Source organism: Phyllobates terribilis, unplaced genomic scaffold (genome assembly GCF_046119375.1).
Source record: "Phyllobates terribilis strain yellow unplaced genomic scaffold, ASM4611937v1 Scaffold_2__4_contigs__length_985480577, whole genome shotgun sequence".
NCBI classification, from domain to species: Eukaryota; Metazoa; Chordata; class Amphibia; order Anura; family Dendrobatidae; genus Phyllobates; species Phyllobates terribilis.
Genome location: NW_027362762.1, coordinates 792,256,429 through 792,275,624, shown reverse-complemented (window position 1 = coordinate 792,275,624; position 19,196 = coordinate 792,256,429).

The window sequence follows — 19,196 nt, the reverse complement described above, 5'->3', positions numbered from 1 at the left end:
GATTGACCCTGCTGTGAAGCACTGAGCGGCGGCACTTAGTTTGAACAGTTATTCTGTGCTCACAGAGTCCTTTTCAGGGAAAATGGATGGTAACGAATGGTAACCAGCAACCTATTTAACATGACTCAGCAGTAATAAACTTTTTAGCCATGTACAGGTCTAATGTTGGACTATTACAACAAGATAGTGTGCAAAAAAAAATATTTTTAATTACATTTTTACAACACTCATGCTTTGTCAGGCAGGCAGTTACAGTAAGTTTACATTTCGGGAAAGTGAAGGTTTTTCTTTTGTTTTTTAAATAAACAAACAAAAAATTATAGCTTGCCCATCTCACAAGCTAGGAAACACTCTTTTTGTGACACACAAACTTTGGTTTCTGCATTTTTCGTCAGAAGCAAAAGTAAGAAAGAATGATATTAAACTGCCCTTTGTGTTTGAAGTATGGAAGAATAAAAAATGCTGTTATTTAGGTGCTGTACTGAAGTATATCACAGATTAGTCAATTCGCAGTCGCACTGACTATGCTGATACACCACCTTACTATCAGTTAAATATTGGATTACTATTCACATACCGAGACTACCACTCCAATTTTCAATGTGGTTCAGCAATACAGTAGCACACCATAGTCAGATTTAGGATTTTTTTGATCCCTATTTGTAATGAGCTGTGTGCTCCAACCTCTATCCCTAGGTCACAAAATTCTAAAACGGTGCTGCTTGGCTAGCCCCCATCTTTTTTACTGGCTATGGTAGTTGCCTTCATTGGCTGCACTCGACCAAGAGATGTGATAATTACAAAGCCCATACAATTATGCTTGATGTCATTAGCTCGCACTCTGGTGGCTGCAGTCTTCTGCAGTGTGTGAAATCGTGTTAGGCATTTTTTTTTTAATCCCTGAGCATTGATTCTCAAATTGTTTGAATTCTTGGGGGCCTGCAAATTTGAGGGAATAAATCCAGTTATCTCTACTTGCAGCCTATTAGCCATTTACACCATGCACAGAACATCAGCGACCCAGAGCAAGTGGTGTAATTTCCAGACTGCCCTAGACAACTGACAGATTAGGCAATTAAAGGGGTTGTCGACTATTCAGGCAACCCTTTCTTGTTCTAAATGTTTGGCACCGATAGCATAAAAAAGATTATACTCACCTCCCGTGCTGGCGCAGTTCCAGCGGAGTCGGCACTCATGGTAACGGGGCTGCTGTGCGGCCGGGCTGTGACCGGGTGTAGAATCAATGCTGGCGTAACTGTCCCCACCTTCGGACAAATTAAACACGAAGAGGAAATTCAGGCTCCGGCTGCTCTCTGACTTCTTCTTCAAGTTCAATTCGACAGGAGGTGGGGACAGTGACGCCAGCGCTGATTGGGTGCCAGGGTCACGTGTCACAACAACATTGCGGAAGCCCCGGGAGAGCAAGTGCCGACACCTTGGCAATGGCGCCAGCACTGAAGATGAGTATAAGTTTTTTATTTTATTGGGGTCAAGTGTGGGGTATGAGAAGCATTTGTTCAAGTAGTGGACAACTTCTTTAAAGATTGTATTTTCAAAATTTATTTTAGGGTTAGTGGAGTCTCGCAATTACCTAAAATTTTCAATTATATCTTACGAATGGGGAGCCTTATGACTGGAATTATGACTGGATGAATTGGACCTTATGGCTGGAATTTACAAATTTTAAGGACTGAATCTGTACATACTGAGCTAAGGGTGCTTTGACATTGCATTCTGTGTCTCCGTCGGGGCATACGTACAAAATCCCTGACAAAGTGGGGTCCGGACAAATGCGCCAATGGGGTCAATAGACTGTAATGGTGATGGCAGAGTGACCGTGCGCTCTCGCCATGCATAATTTTTGGGAGTGTCCGCCTGCAGGAGGTGGACACTCAGATGTAGCAGACTGCATCTGGGTGTCTGCCTCCTGTAGGCGTATGTAAAAAAGTGCACGGCAGAGCTCACGTTCACTCTACCATCACCATGACAGTCTTTTGGCCCTGTTGGCACATGCTTCTGGACCCCGTTTTGCCAGGGATTTTAGACTTATGCTCCTACAGCTACACAGAGTGCAATGTGAAAGCTTCTCTAGGCAGAAGAAATCTGATTGGACAGAGATGGGTTTGTCTTAGCCCTGGGGTCGCTTCTCAGTCCTTGCTCCAATTTTTTCCTCTTCATAACTTCTTTTCCTTTCCCCAACCTATCTATCTTTGATGTTTTATTTTGTTATGTACCAAACAAAGGAAGTAGGTTGCCATGTTATGCAAGAGATGGGCCTACTGTATTGCATTATGTTTGTAAATGTCCCCACAAGGGCTTGACACCTCATTTATATTCATCTACATTTATTATCTCAATTAGAGATGAGCTAATGAATTGGAATGGAAAATAGGGATTTTTTTTAAATTCGCTTCCTTGCAGATTCAGCAAAGTGGTGACTGCTGGTCTCAATTTTTCAGACATTTAGTGGTTCATCAAAAATAAATTAAAAAATCATTATATTCACCTCACGATGAGTAGATGAGGGACCTGAGTGGTGAGTGTGTATAATGATTTTTTTACATTTTTTAAAAATTACATTTATTATGCTTTGGGTCTGGAGAGATTACATTCACAGAGAATAACTTATCCATGAATTGAATTTCCCAGGAAAAAACAAGTGAATTTTAATTTTGCCTGATCCACGCATTTCTAATCTCTATTTATGAACTGCATTACACTCCTTGGCTGGCTTAATTATGTGTATGTTTTATCAATGGACTTGACAGTTCAACTTCTGTGTATTGTTCAGTGGTGCTGGGGTTTCAGCCTTCCTTACCTTGGCATTAAAGACCTTGCTCTACCTGGCAATCCAGGGAAGTTGCAGTTCTGGAATATGACAGCACTGGAGGACAAGGTGTTCCTGGTTTCTTCACATTTGATTCTTCACAAATCTTTAACAGTTAATGTGCTTCTATTTTTCTCAACAACGTTTTTAGTGACCATGTTGACTATTTCCAATGAAATTTTTCATGGTTCTGGGATCTCGTCCCAATATCTCAGCAAATTCAAGAGTGTTGCATCCCTCTTTAAGACTTGTAATAATTTTTGACTTTATAGTCAGTTAAAGCTCTTTTTTTGGTCCATCTTGACTGAAGAAAACCAGCTGCCTAACAATTCTGCACACGTTGATAAAGGGTGTTGATATCCTTTGGCTACATCCTCCCACATTAGACAATTACACATCATCTGATCTGCTTCATCGAATAACCATTCACGTTTAAACAACTTGGAGTTGGAAAATCGGTATATAAATGATGATATGGTCAGAATACTCACTTGCCTAATAATTCTACACACAGCGTATATATCACAATTATATTATTACTGGTGGTGGAACCCTAGCCAAAAGCTGAAACTTCAATGACTGTGATGGTATGTCATATGTCTACTTCAAAGAAATTCATTTTTGTTTTATATCTTAAAATATGAGCAAAGACTAGGCACTTTTTACCAGGTGACAGGGTCTCTTATAAAGGTGAGTATGTGTATCATTGATATTTTTGCCTCTAATCTGAAGACTGAATTTTGCTGTCCAAAATTTCAACAATAAATTTATTGAAAGATAGTGGCATTTACCAGGTAAGCATTGCTAAGTGTATGATTTCACAGCATTATCGGCCTGGGGCTGAATTTTATCTGAAATTGGACGACCCCTTTAATTTTTTAATTTTCTCTCTCTTTACACTTTGCTTGAATTTTTTCCATACAGAACATAGTACATATAAAGGAAGAGAAACTTTTACATGGAATTAGCTTTATCTAGACAGGCTTCAGACTGTTAATCTGTTAGAAATAGTGTATAAAATACATAGGAGGCATACTACAAAATAACGTGTAAAATGCCTTCGCTAGACAGGCAATAATGCACTATGAAGGCTAAATATACATAAAACATTGTAAGATATTACGTATAATGACTCTTCTCAGACAAACTGCAAATGTTCTTTAACCTTACATAGCACAGATAGGACATAGAGTAAAGTGTTTCATGCAAACATGCTCAAGTTAGACAAGAAAATATGGAAGTTGTCTACTTGTGAAAGCACACAGCGGGAAGGCTAATTTTTCAAACGTGATCGGTTTATTATAGCAATAGAGATATTCTTAAACTATGATACTCTAGAACAAGACTTTAGAGAAGGTTAGCTATGTCATTTATCATCTCATGGAAATGTGATGTGTTTGTGTTAAAGACAAGATTTTAGAAAATTATATATGTAACTATTCACTTATTTCATGGCTATAAGGTCACTTACTGTGGCTCAGAAATATATTGAACTTACAAAGCTATAGTTTTTTAATTAATGGAGCCATATAATTATGATGGAAGCTGGTATTGCTACATATTTTATATGTATATTTTTCAACACTTTTCTATTGCAAAGAACATTTTTTCAGTGCTTTTATTGTAATATAAAGACATGGAAGTGATGCGCCGCTTGGGCCGTGGGGTACTCGGTGCTGGGCCGGTCGTTGCTAGGGGAGATGTCACAGTGGCGGTGACCCGGTTCGTGACCCAGGGCGGTCAATAAAAGGGAATTTATAGATTTTATAGTTTAATGTTCGTGACGCCACCTGTGGTATGCGGCTAAATGGAGCCGCCGCTGCGGAGCAGGTCCTCTGGAGCTGTTGGTGATGCAGCAGAGTTGGTTCAACTCTCCACAGGTAGAGCTAAGCTCCAGGGCGGTGCTGTGATGGTTAATGTTGAGGTAGCTGTTTTGTGCAGTGTGGTGCAGGGGATGATGGCGCAGCAATGATTCACAGAGACCATGGGGTGCAGTCTTCAGGGTTTACTCACGATTATCACGTTGCTCCTGGTTACAACTGCAGATTATAACCACCCACGTCGTCCTGCGTTTACCACGGGAGGGGTTCAGCAATCCCTCAGGTAATTCAAGAGCACTTAACGGGACCCCTTTCTGTGTGCCTTTCTCAGTCGTCTTCCTGCGCTGGCTCTCACCCTCCTGCTCTGCGCCTCGCAAACAGTGTCCCAAGCCGGTAACCTCAGATCTTGGGGGGCAACCTGGAGTTCCCTGGATCCTGTGTGGCTACCTTTTTGGCGATTAATTGCGGCTGTGGCAACTACACCCTGGAAATGTAGAAGCCTCCGGTTTCTAGCTGAATATTGCAATTCCCACTAGTTAGGAGCCGGTCCCCTCTGCGGCTTGATCCCTCCACGTCCTGGTAGATTTGGGTGTACGGGTGTCCTTCAGCACTTCCTGTACCCCTAGGATCCCCTCTTTCCTTCTGGAGCCTTCCTTCCTGCTCCTCTCCTCTTTCTTCTGTCTCACCTCCTGGGCCTCTCTCACTCAGGCCCGCTCCTCCTAAGCAGAGCTCCTGCTGAGCTCCTGCTCCCAACACTCTCTCCTGTTCTGTTCTCTCAGACTGTTCTCACCACACCCAAGATGGCTCCCCCTTTTATACTCCTGTTGAAGTGCTCCCCTTTTCCTCTTCCTCCACCCACACCCACTACATGGTTCCACCCTCCAGCTAGAGACCAGGGACTGTGCTCTGCCTTAGGAGCAATCTCGCCCTGCCCTCCTGAAGTGTAATGGATGCAAGTGTGTGGGTCCCGGGCAGTACTCCATCCTTACCTGAGAGTGAGATACCACACCTCTGGGTGAGATGCAGTACCTATGTGGTGACTGAACCCTCAGGGGCGCCATAGAAGCAATAAGGAGGGACAGCATGCAATAGGAATACAATAACATCATTTCCAATTAATTGATGGGAGTACAAATTCTGAGATTCCAACCAAGGCCTCATTCAGATGTCTAAGAATTACATACATGCTCTATCCATGATTTTCATGGATAGAAAGCATACCCATTAACCCCTTCATGACATATGACATACTTTTACATCATATGCCATGTCCCTGCCTTTGATGTGGGATTGCAAACTGAGCCCACATCTTTCCAAGCAGATGATTCTTGATTTAATCAGCCGTTATGTGTCTTTAACTGCAGCGGGTGGAGCCGAGATCCGCCTGCGACTGTTAACCTGTTATATGCCGCTGTCAATCTCTTGACACTGGCATTTAGCAGGGGCACATCATTCCACGCAACCGTGATGTGATCGTGGGGCGCCGATGGGTTGCCATGATAACCGAGGGTCTGCTAAAGACTAGAGATGAGCAAACTTGTTTGGAAAATGTTTGCCAATCTCAAATACAGCACGAACATTGCACATTCGGATTCGTGTTCGTACCTCCGAGCATTTTTACTCAAAATTGGCAACATTTGGCCAAAGTGCGGTAAATGATCATGTTTCTACATGTGTTTTTTTTAGCACTTTGGATAAGGTAGTGGTGCTGTATGATGAGTGGGGGTGATGTGTTAAATGAGGGGAGGGGATGGGGAGAGGTTAGAGGAGTTACCAGACTGTTATTCTTAATTTTTTTTCTTAACTTAATGTGTGGACATTCCGTCATCCTGTGTGGCCGTGAAATCGACCATCCAGCAGATCAATCCTTTTTGCTAGTAGTGTGGTCCAGAGACACCAGGCCACAATTCAGCATATAAATAACTCTGTTGTGCTGCTACTATTGTGCTTCATGCAGGAGTACATCTTTGAAACTCTAAATTCTTTCTGCTAATACCATGGTCCTGAAACAAGGGCACATTTGTGCATGGAAAGATTTGGTGCTGGTAATTTTTTGGGCCATGCAGAAATTCACATTAGAAAATCTTTTTTTCTGATACTACTGTGCTAGAGAAACCATGCCACATTTCAGCTTTGAATTCTTGCTAATACTTGCTGATTTTTAATTCTGTGCTAATATTCTGCTCCATCCAGGGGTCAACATTAGCAAATCAATTTTTTTCTGCTACTACCGTGCTACCAGGCCACATTTACGCTTTTAATTATTTTGTGCTGATATTCTGTTCCAGCCAGGGGTCCACATTAGAAAATCTAAATTTTTCTGATACTACCGTGCTTCAAAAACCAGACCACATTTCAGCTTTTATTTCTTTTGTGCTGATATGCTGCTCCATCCAGGGGTCCACATTAGAAAATCTATTTTTTTTTCTGCTACTAAGGTGGTACAGAAACCAGGTCACATTTAAGCTTCTAATTCTTTTGTGTTCATATTCTGCTCCATCCAGGGGTCCACATTAGAAAATCTTCTGCTACTACAGTGCAACAGAAACCAGACCACATTTCAGCTTTTAATTCTTTTGTACCAATATTCTGCTCCTTCCAGGGGTCCACATTAGAAAATCTAAATTTTAGTTGCTAATGGTGTGCTCCAGCCACACTATATGAGCAAACAAATACTGATTGGTAATTTAGTGACAGGTAACTAACAGGTCTGGACCTAGGTTTGTAAAACAGCTGGTTAAATGAGGGGAAGGGTACATCCAACACAAGTGGTAAAAAGTGAGGTCGTGATGGAAGGGGGATAGGCTTAGTGTTCAAGGTGTATGTGGTCTAGGTGGTAATGTTAGTGAAAGCTCTACTGAACAAACACTGTCACGTCCTATCCAAAGACAACTGACAACTGCTGTTACTGGATGGGCTACTTCACTCCCTTTCTTTGGCAGCTACACAGTGGTACGCCTTGTAGATGAGGGCAAGAAAGAGCATGTGGTACAGTGGATGGCGAGCACTGCATCAAGTGGCCTCTCCTCTTCAACATCACACACAGTACATTCCTCAAAGGTGGCACCCCAATTACCCTTGTTTACCCCCGTGTCACAACTCTCCAAGAGCCCAACTGACTGTAGGAAACCACAGATGGGTGAGTCTGCAGAGCTGTACACACATTCTATGCCATGGGCATCAGAGGTCTGCTCCAAAGAATCACAGACTCAAGAGGAGGAAAGCATCTGCACCGATAATCAAAATTTTTTTGTGTTGGATCTGGTGCTGGACGAAGTAGGGTCCGAGCAGAATCCTGACACTCGTCACCAGACGTTAACCCCCAGGGTAGACCAAACTTAATTCAATGCACTCTCTGGTTATGAATATGCAAAATATTTTTATTTTTATTTAGACACAGAAAATAAATTGGACAAACCAAACATGAGTGGTGACAATTAGTAGAAGATGTTTCGGCCTATAATGGCCTTACTGATTTCTGTCGCTATTGTAATGGTTTGTGTGCCAGCTAGACGTGTCAATTGATGGGAGCGCCGCTGATATAACCCCTGCAAACATTTCCTGTAGCGGAAGGGGTGTCAGAGCCCCATTATACTATTTCTACTCTGGGGAAATTGATGCCACTTTAGTGGTCTCTGCCCCTAATTTTTTGAAATGTGGACACTCCAAGTTGGATCTCTTTCATGTGTGTTGCCTGTAGCAGCAGGACTCCCGGACCCTTCAGGCCTGCACTTACTTTCAGTCAACTACCTATGTTACTATCCTTATATTTTTCTAGCAATGGTAGTCTACAAAACTGATGTTTGTGCCACCTGGGTGTGGTTGAGCAGAAAAGCAGCTTGAGCTGTTGCATGTGGTATCAGGGCTCCTAGCGTGTTTGGTTTAGCCTCCCATTGAATCCAATGGGGTTCGGATGTTCGACGAACATCGGAAAATTCATCAATCAGAACCGAATCAAACCTTGAAAGGTTCGCTCATCTCCACTGAAGACCCCCGTACATGTCATGACGATACTCCTGTGAAAGCCAGCCTGTAGCTGGCATTCATAGGAGATCGGGATTTTCACAATACATAGCAGTGCTGATGCATTTCTATCTATAGCACATGCGATCAGATGATCGAAGCTTCAAGTCGCCCCTCATTAAAAATAAAACAATGAAAAAACCCCCACATATTTGGTATTTCTGCTTTCGTAAATGTTCAAGCTATCAAAATATAAAATAAATTAATCTGATCGTTACGCGGCGTAGCATGAGAAAGAGTCAAAACTCCAGAATTACATGTTTTTGGCCATCGCAACATTGCAATAAAATACATGTTTAGTATCTGAGTAATTGTACTGACCTGGAGAATCATATTTCCAGGTCAGTTTTACCATATAGTGAACATGGTAAATAAAAACCCAAGAAACCATTGTGAAATTGCACTTTTTTGCAATTTCAAAGCACTTGGATTGTGCTTCCTGCTTTCCAGTGAATCACATGATAAAATGAATGGGGTCATGCAAAAGTACAACTTGTCCCGAAAAAATCAAGCACTCATATGGTTATGTTGGCAGAAAAATAATAAAGTTATGGGTCTTGGCAGTCAGGGAGGAAAAAATGAAAACAAAAATATGGAAAATAGCCGCGACATGAAGGGGTTAAAGTCTATGGTGATAGTCACATGTTCGTTTTTTTGCGGACCATTTTTTGTATACACATCTATGGGTCTGTGAAAATCACCATCTGTGATTAAAATTATAATGGAGAGAAGGTATGCAGTCTATTTATTTTTTTATGAGTGAAAAATCACTGATGAAACACTGATGATCAAAATTGAAATACTGACCGAATCTAATCCAAAACACTGATGATCCTTAGTCTGTGTTTTTACGTATGATAAAAAGTATGGACAACTGAATGAGGCCCAACTGCACAAACCAAGGGTCAAAACACTCAGCTTATCCTTGAATGCAAACATACAGTTATATGAAAAAGTTTGGGCACCCCTATTAATCTTAAGCTTAATGTTTTTTAAAAATTGGTGTTTTTGCAACAGCTATTTCAGTTTGATATATGTAATAACTGTTGGACACAGTAATGTTTCTGCCTTGAAATGAGGTTTATTGTACTAACAGAAAATGTGCAATCTGCATTCAAACAAAATTTGACACGTGCATAAGTATGGGCACCTCACCAGAAAAGTGACATTAATATTTAGTAGATCCTCCTTTTGCAAAAATAACAGCCTCTAGTCGCTTCCTGTAGCTTTTAATGATTTCCTGGATCCTGGATGAAGGTATTTTTGACCATTCCTCTTTACAAAACAATTCCAGTTCAGTTAAGTTTGATGGTCGCTGAGCATGGACAGCCCTCTTCAAATGATCCCACAGATGTTCAATGATATTCAGGTCATGGGACTTCGATGGCCATTCCAGAACATTGTAATTGTTCCTCTGCATGAATGCCTGAGTAGATTTGGAGCGGTGTTTTGGATCATTGTCTTGCTGAAAGATCCATTCCCTGCGTAACTTCAACTTTGTCACTGATTCTTGAACATTATTGTCAAGAATCTGCTGATACTGAGTGGAATCCATGTGTCCCTCAACTTTAACAAGATTCCCGGTGCTGGCATTGGCCACTCAGCCCCAAAGCATGATGGAACCTCCACCAAATTTTACTGTGGGTAGCAAGTGTTTTTCTTGGAATGCTGTGTTTTTTTGCCGCCATGCATAACGCCTTTTTGTATGACCAAACAACTTAATCTTGGTTTCTTCAGTCCACAGAACCTTCTTCCAAAAAGAACTTGGCTTCTCCAAATGTGCTTTTGCATACCTCAGCTGACTCTGTTTGTGGCGTGCTTGCAGAAACGGCTTCTTTCGCATCACTCTCCCATACAGCTTCTCCTTGTGCAAAGTGCGTTGCATAGTTGACCGATGCACAGTGACACCATCTGCAGCAAGTTGATGCTGCAGCTCTCTGGAGGTGGTCTGAGGATTGTCCTTGACTGATCTCACCATTCTTCTTCTCTGCCTTTCTGATGTTTTTCTTGGCCTGCCACTTCTGGCCTTAACAAGAACTGTCCCTGTGTTCTTCCATTTCCTTACTATGTTCCTCACAGTGGAAACTGACAGGTTAAATCTCTGAGACAGCTTTTTGTATCCTTCCCCTGAACAACTATGTTGAATAATCTTTGTTTTCAGATCATTTGACAGTTGTTTTGAGAGCCCATGATGCCACTCTTCAGAGGAGATTCAAACAGGAGAACAACTTGCAAGTGGCCACTTTAAGTAGCTTTTCTCATGCTTGCATACACCTGGCTATGAAGTTCAAAGCTCAATGAGGTTACAAAACCAAAAAAAGTGCTTTAGTAAGTCAGTAAAAAGTAGGTAGGAGTATTTAAAACAAGAAAATGATAAGGGTGCCCATACTTATGCACCTGTCAAATTTTGTTTGAATGCAGATTGCACATTTTCTGTTAGTACAATAAACCTCATTTCAAGGTAGAAACATTACTGTGTCCAACAGTTATTACATATATCAAACTGAAATAGCTGTTGCAAAAACACCAATTTTTAAAAAACATTACGCTTAAGATTAATAGGGGTGCCCAAACTTTTTCATATAACTGTAGTTGCTTTGTCAGTTGTGCTTTGCCAGTTACGATGAATTGGCTCCTATGGGTCTGTATGCTCTTCTCACACTTGAGAATAGGCTGAGCTTCTCCCCTCAAGGGTTCGCTCACAATAGCGTATAAATCGGACATGTGCAATGTGAGAAAAAAATCGAATTGCACTCACACCAATGTTATTCAATGAGTCAGTGCTCATCTGCAAATTTTTCCTCAGCTGTAATAGGACTGTTCACACGGCATTCTAGGTCGCAGAAATAGCACAATTCTAAATTAAATGTATAATATCGGTGCTATGCATACGGAGCCTTCCAGATTTTTCTGGGACATGGGCAGTTTATGAGTAAATATTTTGCATAATTTTGCTGCTACATGCAATATGTATAGTTTTATTTTCCATGAATGACCAATATAAAGCAATTACCATAGATGTGTGATTGCTGATACATGAAGTCAGCAAAAGTTATATTTTTTTTATCTGTGACACTGTGCTCTTCCAAATAAATAATTACTGCAATTTTGTTAAGTAAGTTACTAGTTTGGGATACTCCCAGAAATCAAATTCTGAAACTGACTTGTAACCTTTGTGGTCAATAGAGCACCTCTGCATTCTTTCCAAGTAATTCTATTTACTTCAAAGTCACTTGAGTATCTCATTTGATGCTGGAAATTAGACAGATCTTAACCCCTTTCTGACATTGGGCAACTATTCCGTACCTGCGCCCTGGGCCTTTTGGGCCAGATACGGAATAGTACATCCTGGCGATATCCGCCGGGTGTCAGCTAATTGTCACAGCTGACACCCGGTGCTATGTGCTAGGAGCAGTCCCGCTCCGCTCCCTGCACATTAACACCCGAAATGCTGCGTTCAAAGTAGATCACAGCACTGCGGGAGCAAGGGGGGAGGTAAGCACCGATACTTACCTCCTTTCCGGCGTCCTGTGGTGTCTGTGCCAGACCCGGATGTTGTCATGGTGACCTGATGTCATTATGACAACATCCGGGTCACCAGAAGGCAAGAACTTACTTAGGTCATGTGCAATGGGTGACCAAAGTAACTTCTGCATGCAGCGCTGACAGGCTGTATATAGCATAGGGATGCTGCTGCATCTCTATGCTATATAAGCGATCAGGCTGCAAAATGTGAAAGTCCCATAGTAGGACATAGTGTACAAGTAAAAAAAAGTGTTAGAAAAAAAAATTGTAAAAATATTTAAAAATAATTAAAAAAATAATCCACCAAAAATAAAAATATATTGTACCCATAAATAAATATTGTTATGAAAAGAAACAAACAATAAAAGTACAAATATTTGGTATCGCTGCATCTGGAACAACCTGACCAATAAAACTGTCCCACTAGTTAACCCCTTTAGTGAACACGGTAAAAAATAAAAATAAAAAACAAAGCAAAAAAAGATGCTTTATCATCATACTGCCAAACAAAAAATGAAATAAAACGCAATCAAAAAGAAAAATGTAAATAAAAATGGTACCGCTGAAAACGTCATCTTGTCCTGCAAAAAACAAGCTTCCATACAAAATAAACTCTAGGGTTAGGGTTGTGCTAGGGTTAGGGTTGTGCTAGGGTTAAGGTTGTGCTAGGTTTAGGGTTGTGCTAGGGTTAGGGTTGTTCTATGGTTAGTGTTGTGCTAGGGTTAGGGTTATTCTCGGGTTAGGGTTGTGTCAGGGTTACAGTTGTGCTAGGGTTAGGGTTGTGCTAGGGTTAGGGTTGTGCAAGTGTTAGGGTTGAGCTAGGGTTAGGGTTGGATTAGGGTTGTGCTAGGGTTAGGGTTGGGCTAGGGTTAGGGTTGTGCTAGGGTTAGGGAAGAGGTTAGGGTTGAGATTGTATTAGGGTTAGGGTTAGGGTTGGGAATTTTTCAAAAGTAAAGAAAAAAAAAATGACGACAATATGGCGACTAGTGTTGAGCGCAAGTGCTCGCTACTTGAGTTTGCATTGGGTGCTCAGGTATGCACTGAATATCGCCACATATGTTTTGCAGCTGGTATACAGCCAAAAAAACCTTGCGGGGATTGCCTGCCATGCACGAGCGATCCCCGCATGTTTTTTTTGGGTGTCTAACAACTGTGAAACATGCTTGCTGGGACTCAAGCATGACACTTGAGCACCCGCGATACATGTTGCATACCCAAACACCCAATGCAAACTCAAGTAGCGAGCTCTTGCACTCAAGACTAATGACAAATTATTCAATGATGACCTAATGTTATCAAATTCTGTGTCGTTCCTCTGGGTTCAAAATGTTCCCTATACGCCTTGATAAAATCCTTGAGGGTTTAGTTTCCAAAATGGGGTCACTTGTGGGAGGTTTCCACTGTTTAGGTGCATCAGGGGCTCCCCAAACGCAACATGGCGTCCGCTAATTTTTCAAGCAAATTTTACATTCAAAAAGTCAAATGTGCTCCTTCCCTTCCGAACCCTGCCTTGAGCCCAAACAGTGGTTTTCCCCCACATATGTGGTATCGGCTTAATCAGGAGAAATTGCACAACAAAAAACATGGTGCAATTTCTCCTGTTACCCTTATGAAAATGCAAAATTGGAGACTGAAAAACATTTTTGCGGGAAAAATGTGAACATTTTATTTTTATGGCTCAATGTTATAAACTTCTGTGAAGTACCTGGGGGTTTAAGGTGCTCACCACACACCTAGATAAGTTTCCTGCGGGGTCTAGTTTCCAAAATGGGGTCACTTGTGAGGGGTTTCCACTGTTTAGGCACATCAGGGGCCCTTCAAACGCAACATTATTCAAGCAAATTTTACATTCAAAAAGTCAAATGGAGCTCCTTCCCTTCTGAGCCCTGCCGTGCGCCCAAACAGTGATTTTCCCCTACATATGGGGTATTGGCGTGCTCAGGAGGAATTGCCCAATAAATTTTGAGGTCCATTTTTTCCTCATACCCTTGCAAAAATAAAAAATTTGGGGTCTAAATTAGCATTTTTGTGAAAAAAGTTAAATGTTAATTTTTTTCTTCCACATTCCAAAAATTCCTGTGAAGCACCTGAAGGGTTAATAAACTTCTTAAATGTGGTTTTGAGCACCTTAAGGGGTGCAGTTTTTAGAATGGGGACACTTTTTGGTATTTTCTTTCATAAAGGCCCCTCAAAGTCACTTCAAATGTGATGTGGTCCCTAAAAAAATAGTTTTGTAAATTTTGTTGGAAAAATTAGAAATCGCTGGTCAACTTTTAACTCTTGTAACTTCCTAACAAAAAAAATGTGGTTCCAAAATTGTGCTGATGTAAAGTAGACTTGTGGGAAATGGTATTTATTAACTATTTTGTGTGACATATCTCTCTGATTTAAGGGCATGAAAATTAAAATTTTGAAAATTGCAAAATTTTCTAAATTTTTGCCAAATTTCAGTTTTTTCACAAAATCACAAATAAACGCAAGTCATATCGAAGAAATTTTACCACTATCATGAATTACAATATGTCATGAAAAAACATCTCAGAATCAGGGGGATCAGTTAAAGTATTCCAGAGTAATTACCTCATAAATTGACAGTGGTCAGAATTGTAAAAATTGGCCGGGTCATTAACATGCAAACCACCCTCGGGGGGTAAAGGGGTTAAAATGCCCTATAAATATATTTTTTTCTTTTTTCAGAAAACATCACAATGGATTTGGCTAGATTTTTCTGTCTCCGCCCAGGTACATGTCATGTGTAGAGATAATTGTGGGCTATGCAAGTACATTTTTATTTGCCCCTTGGACCATCTTAAAAGGCAACCTATGACGTTAAAGGGCCACCACAATCAAATACCATCTGATCTGATGATCATGACAAAATGATAAAACTTAAATCCAAATCCAAGGTTAAATAATATGTTTGGATTTTGGTGGCTTTTTCTTATTAGTTTCTAGAGCCTTTAAACATAAATCCAATATTTGCAATCTAGTTTTCAAAGGTCTGTAAGTTGAAGCACAAAATACAAGCAACAACTCCTTACACGTAAAATCTCAAGTAAGAGGACATGCACTTTATGTTGTCTTATTATAATCTTTTACAGTATGTCAATTAGGTGGGGTTCTAAGATTGTATAGCAAACATGAGATACTGTTTGACAGGGCACTTAAATGGTCAATGTTGTTTTATTAAACTTGAGCTCATATGATGGTCAATGTAATGAAAAATAAAATTATAAAATCAGATGCATGTGTAAGCAGGTCACTTGGATGCAACAATGAGCATACCATGGTAGTCAACCGACACTATTTATTTGTCTAACACAGAAACATAATATAGTTGTAGTTAATTATATATGGAGATGCAAGTCCACAAATATGATGGATAATTAATAACAACAAGAGTAATACAGCATGCTAACATGCTTACTGCAATAAATGCGATACCTTATACAACACTCTATTTATATATACTATGCTTAAGATCTAGCAGTTGAATGACTAATAGTGCCTGTGTATCTCAACTGAACAAACAACTTAACAGTACTAAGCCCGTCACCGTCATACGCTTCCCTAGATGCCTCTGTTTGTTACACTGGTCCTAACGGGGGTTACCGGTACTTCCCATTAGGTTGCAAGTCCCTAAAAAGTTAGTCACTTTGTAATGGGGTTCAGGGTAGTAGAAAAAAGAGAGGGGTCGCTCACTGGTCTATTCGGGTGCTCTGAAGAAAAGAGTAATCTCAATTGCAAAAAGAACTTCGGCACTCCATACATGAATATATAAGAAATATTGCATCTAGACTAATGTCACTTTGAAAAATGAAGGTTTTTTGCGCATAATTTGGCCAATTTATGTGTGCCCATCAACCACGACAAGGTCACCTTCGTATGATGGGAAACTACGCTACACTACCACTGGATATGCCACTCTTGGGCTGTAAGCCTGTATGGACAATATGTCTCTGCTTGGGCTTTTAACCTACCTAGGTTAAAAACCCAAGCAGAGACATATTGTCCATACAGGCTTACAGCCCAAGAGTGGCATATCCAGTGGTAGCGTAGCGTAGTTTCCCATAATACGAAGGTGACCTTGTCGTGGTTGATGGGCACACATAAATTGTCCAAATTATGCGCAAAAAACCTTCATTTTTCAAAGTGACATTGGTCAGGGTAGTAGTCAGTGGTGAGGGGAGCTATTTCTTCATCAACCTGGCCCTCTACAGAAATAGGGGACTCTGTGAATCCCTGAGTGTGTGTGGGAGGCAGTGTTTCTATGACAGTTATTTTCACACTCACTTCTGATTCACCATCTGCTGCGCCGATTCTTTCGGTTTCCAGAATGAGATAGGCGAGCCAACTTGAAAATGCAAAGTCCTTCTTACTTACAAACGCGCCCCCTCCTCTCCCAGCAACAGCTATGGTTTCATGGGTCTGCAGTCAAATAGAGTGACTGCAGACTTCTAGTTTTAGACCGGACAATCCCTTTAAGTGTAATCCATCTCTAGAAGTAATACTTATGATTACAGATATTGTCTGTAAAGCACTGTGGAATTAAAGGCGCTTTACTGTATAATTGAGTAAATTAAATAAAAATAAATAAGTTACAGGAAATGGGGCTAATCATTGTCACTCAGGTCCTGCTCTCCTGTCTACCAAATTGCATATACAGTATGCTTAGCAGAGAGATGGGCTTTCAGTTTATGGCAGGGGAAAGAAAGTCCCAGCAGCTATGATGCTGACAAAATCCATTAAATAGAAGCAGCCCACTCAAAGACAAAGAATTGTCAAGCATGTCATGGAGGATGAAAGCAGCAACTTTTTTGTACTTTGTTTTATTGGTAAAATGACAAGTATACTCTAAGGATTAAAGTGCCAAAAATACAATAATTATCTATTTGGCTGTTCGGTGTCACAGGTGAAAAAAGCTTGAAATGCTTCATATACTTCATATACAAAGTACCAAAATGATACTAATGATGCACAAAACTTTATTAGTTTCATTTATGAAAGAGGACTGCATTTACAAATAATGTCACTTTCATGTAACAACACTGGAACACTGCAGGTACAGAACACCCAAAATATGTTGATTATTTATATAGCAGGGATCTCTTCCAATTTCACAGATGTAAGAACTTCAAAAGAACTTCAAAATGACAATAATTATTTTGATGGTAGTGCATTCTTCTGTGTTAAAAAAAACACCCAAAAACTGTAATACTGCAGTTGCATTGGATTTTCATTGTGCTAATTACTGATTTTGCTAGGACCGCCTGCTCTCTCTGTGTAACAGATGAACAACTACTTGGAAACATAGATACCTAAAAGTGAAGTAAACATTTATAAACAATTATTTAGAACTATGCTCTGCTGATGTCACAGATGAAAAAAATTAAACGCTGCATAGCCCAAATTAAAAAGTTTATAGTGCTAAAACTGAGCAAGTAGCCACAGTCAATTTCGTTGCCTTAGCCAGCGACATCACAACTAACCCCCTCCCCCCCCAAAAAAAATGTTAGTTACATTTCCTCAAGCACTGAAATAGGATATCTATTTGACTCTTATTAATAGTTAGATGGTTTTCTGGGAAAGTGAAAATAGCTCATTTATCTTACAAAAATGCACATGTATGAGGGGTACAGGGTGGTAGTTGTGGTGAGGGGCTGCTGCTGTGCTCCCACATCTTGACTCCCCACAAAGAATAAATAATGTTCAGTCTGTCTTATAGTCTGTGTGTACTGAATAACACTCACAGTTTTCCTTGAGGGTCCCGTCTGCTCCAGAGTTCCAAGCTCAGCTGAGGCAGAGAATCAAGCACAGACTCTTGTTCCTTTTTCAACAGAACAACTTTACTTAACTCTTCCAGTTCAGTTCTGGTCACAGCACATTGTGATACAGCAGTCACAGATTCAATAGCAGATACAGTACAGCACATGTTCTGTTGCTCATCCAGAGCTCTTCCTGCATTCTCTGTTACCTCAGGCTCTGTAATGCCTTCCTCTTCCAATACAATTTTCATGCTTCCTGACCCACTATTCTGCTGTTCCAGCATCTCGCTGAATAAAGTGGCGGTCGTCCACATATTGTATTTACTACCCTTCAGCATGCGCCTCGTACTTTCTCAGGCTCCTGGCCTACTCGGTTTTCCTTCTCTCCTCTCTGTATCACTGTCGACCTTCAGCCAAATGGCCCTGAACTTCTCCACATCTTTCAGTTTCCCTCCTGCGCATGCTTTCAACTATATTCTCCTCTCTGACTAAACCTTGAAGTACTCCTTCTATTTATAACTTCACTCCCCCTCCCAAATGGGAAAACCCCTGGACCCAACAACTACAACTTCTACGTATTCCTCACACTACAGTGCCTCCTGTCTTCTACTGAACCCCTGGTACCTAGCTAACCTTATCTTATTCCTACACTTATACCCTATTCTTTCCCTATATTATCTTGTTACAGTATACTAACACACACTTTCAATATTTCACCATATTGTACATATTACGCATTACACATGTACCTGTTTTATCAGGAAGAGATGCAGAGCGTGTGCAGGCGTCCACACATCCTTAAATATGTCCACCACTAGAAACTAGGTCAGAGAATAAGGTCAATAACAGGTGGCAATAACATGACCCACAACATCTTTAAGAAAATGTCATAGATACTAGGGCTGTTTTGCAGTTATCCTTTATCTTTTTTTTTAACCTGCTGATGGGTTTTATTATAAGGTATATTAGCTGCATTTTGATGTAAGAAAATTAATCAACAAAATTACAGGTAATTTTGACCTTTTTGTGCTTTTGTAACTTAACAAGAACAGTGTTGTCATCTCAGCTCTTTCAAATGACAAGGGGTTAATTTGATTGGCTTGTAGTTGTGCATACTACATGCACTGTAAGCTGTCAAAGTATTAAGATAATTGTCAGCTGCAATCTAGCAATTAGAACTCAATTATCTGAGTTATTACTGCAGCGTTATAGCTAATTTTTTGTTAAACAGTGCGA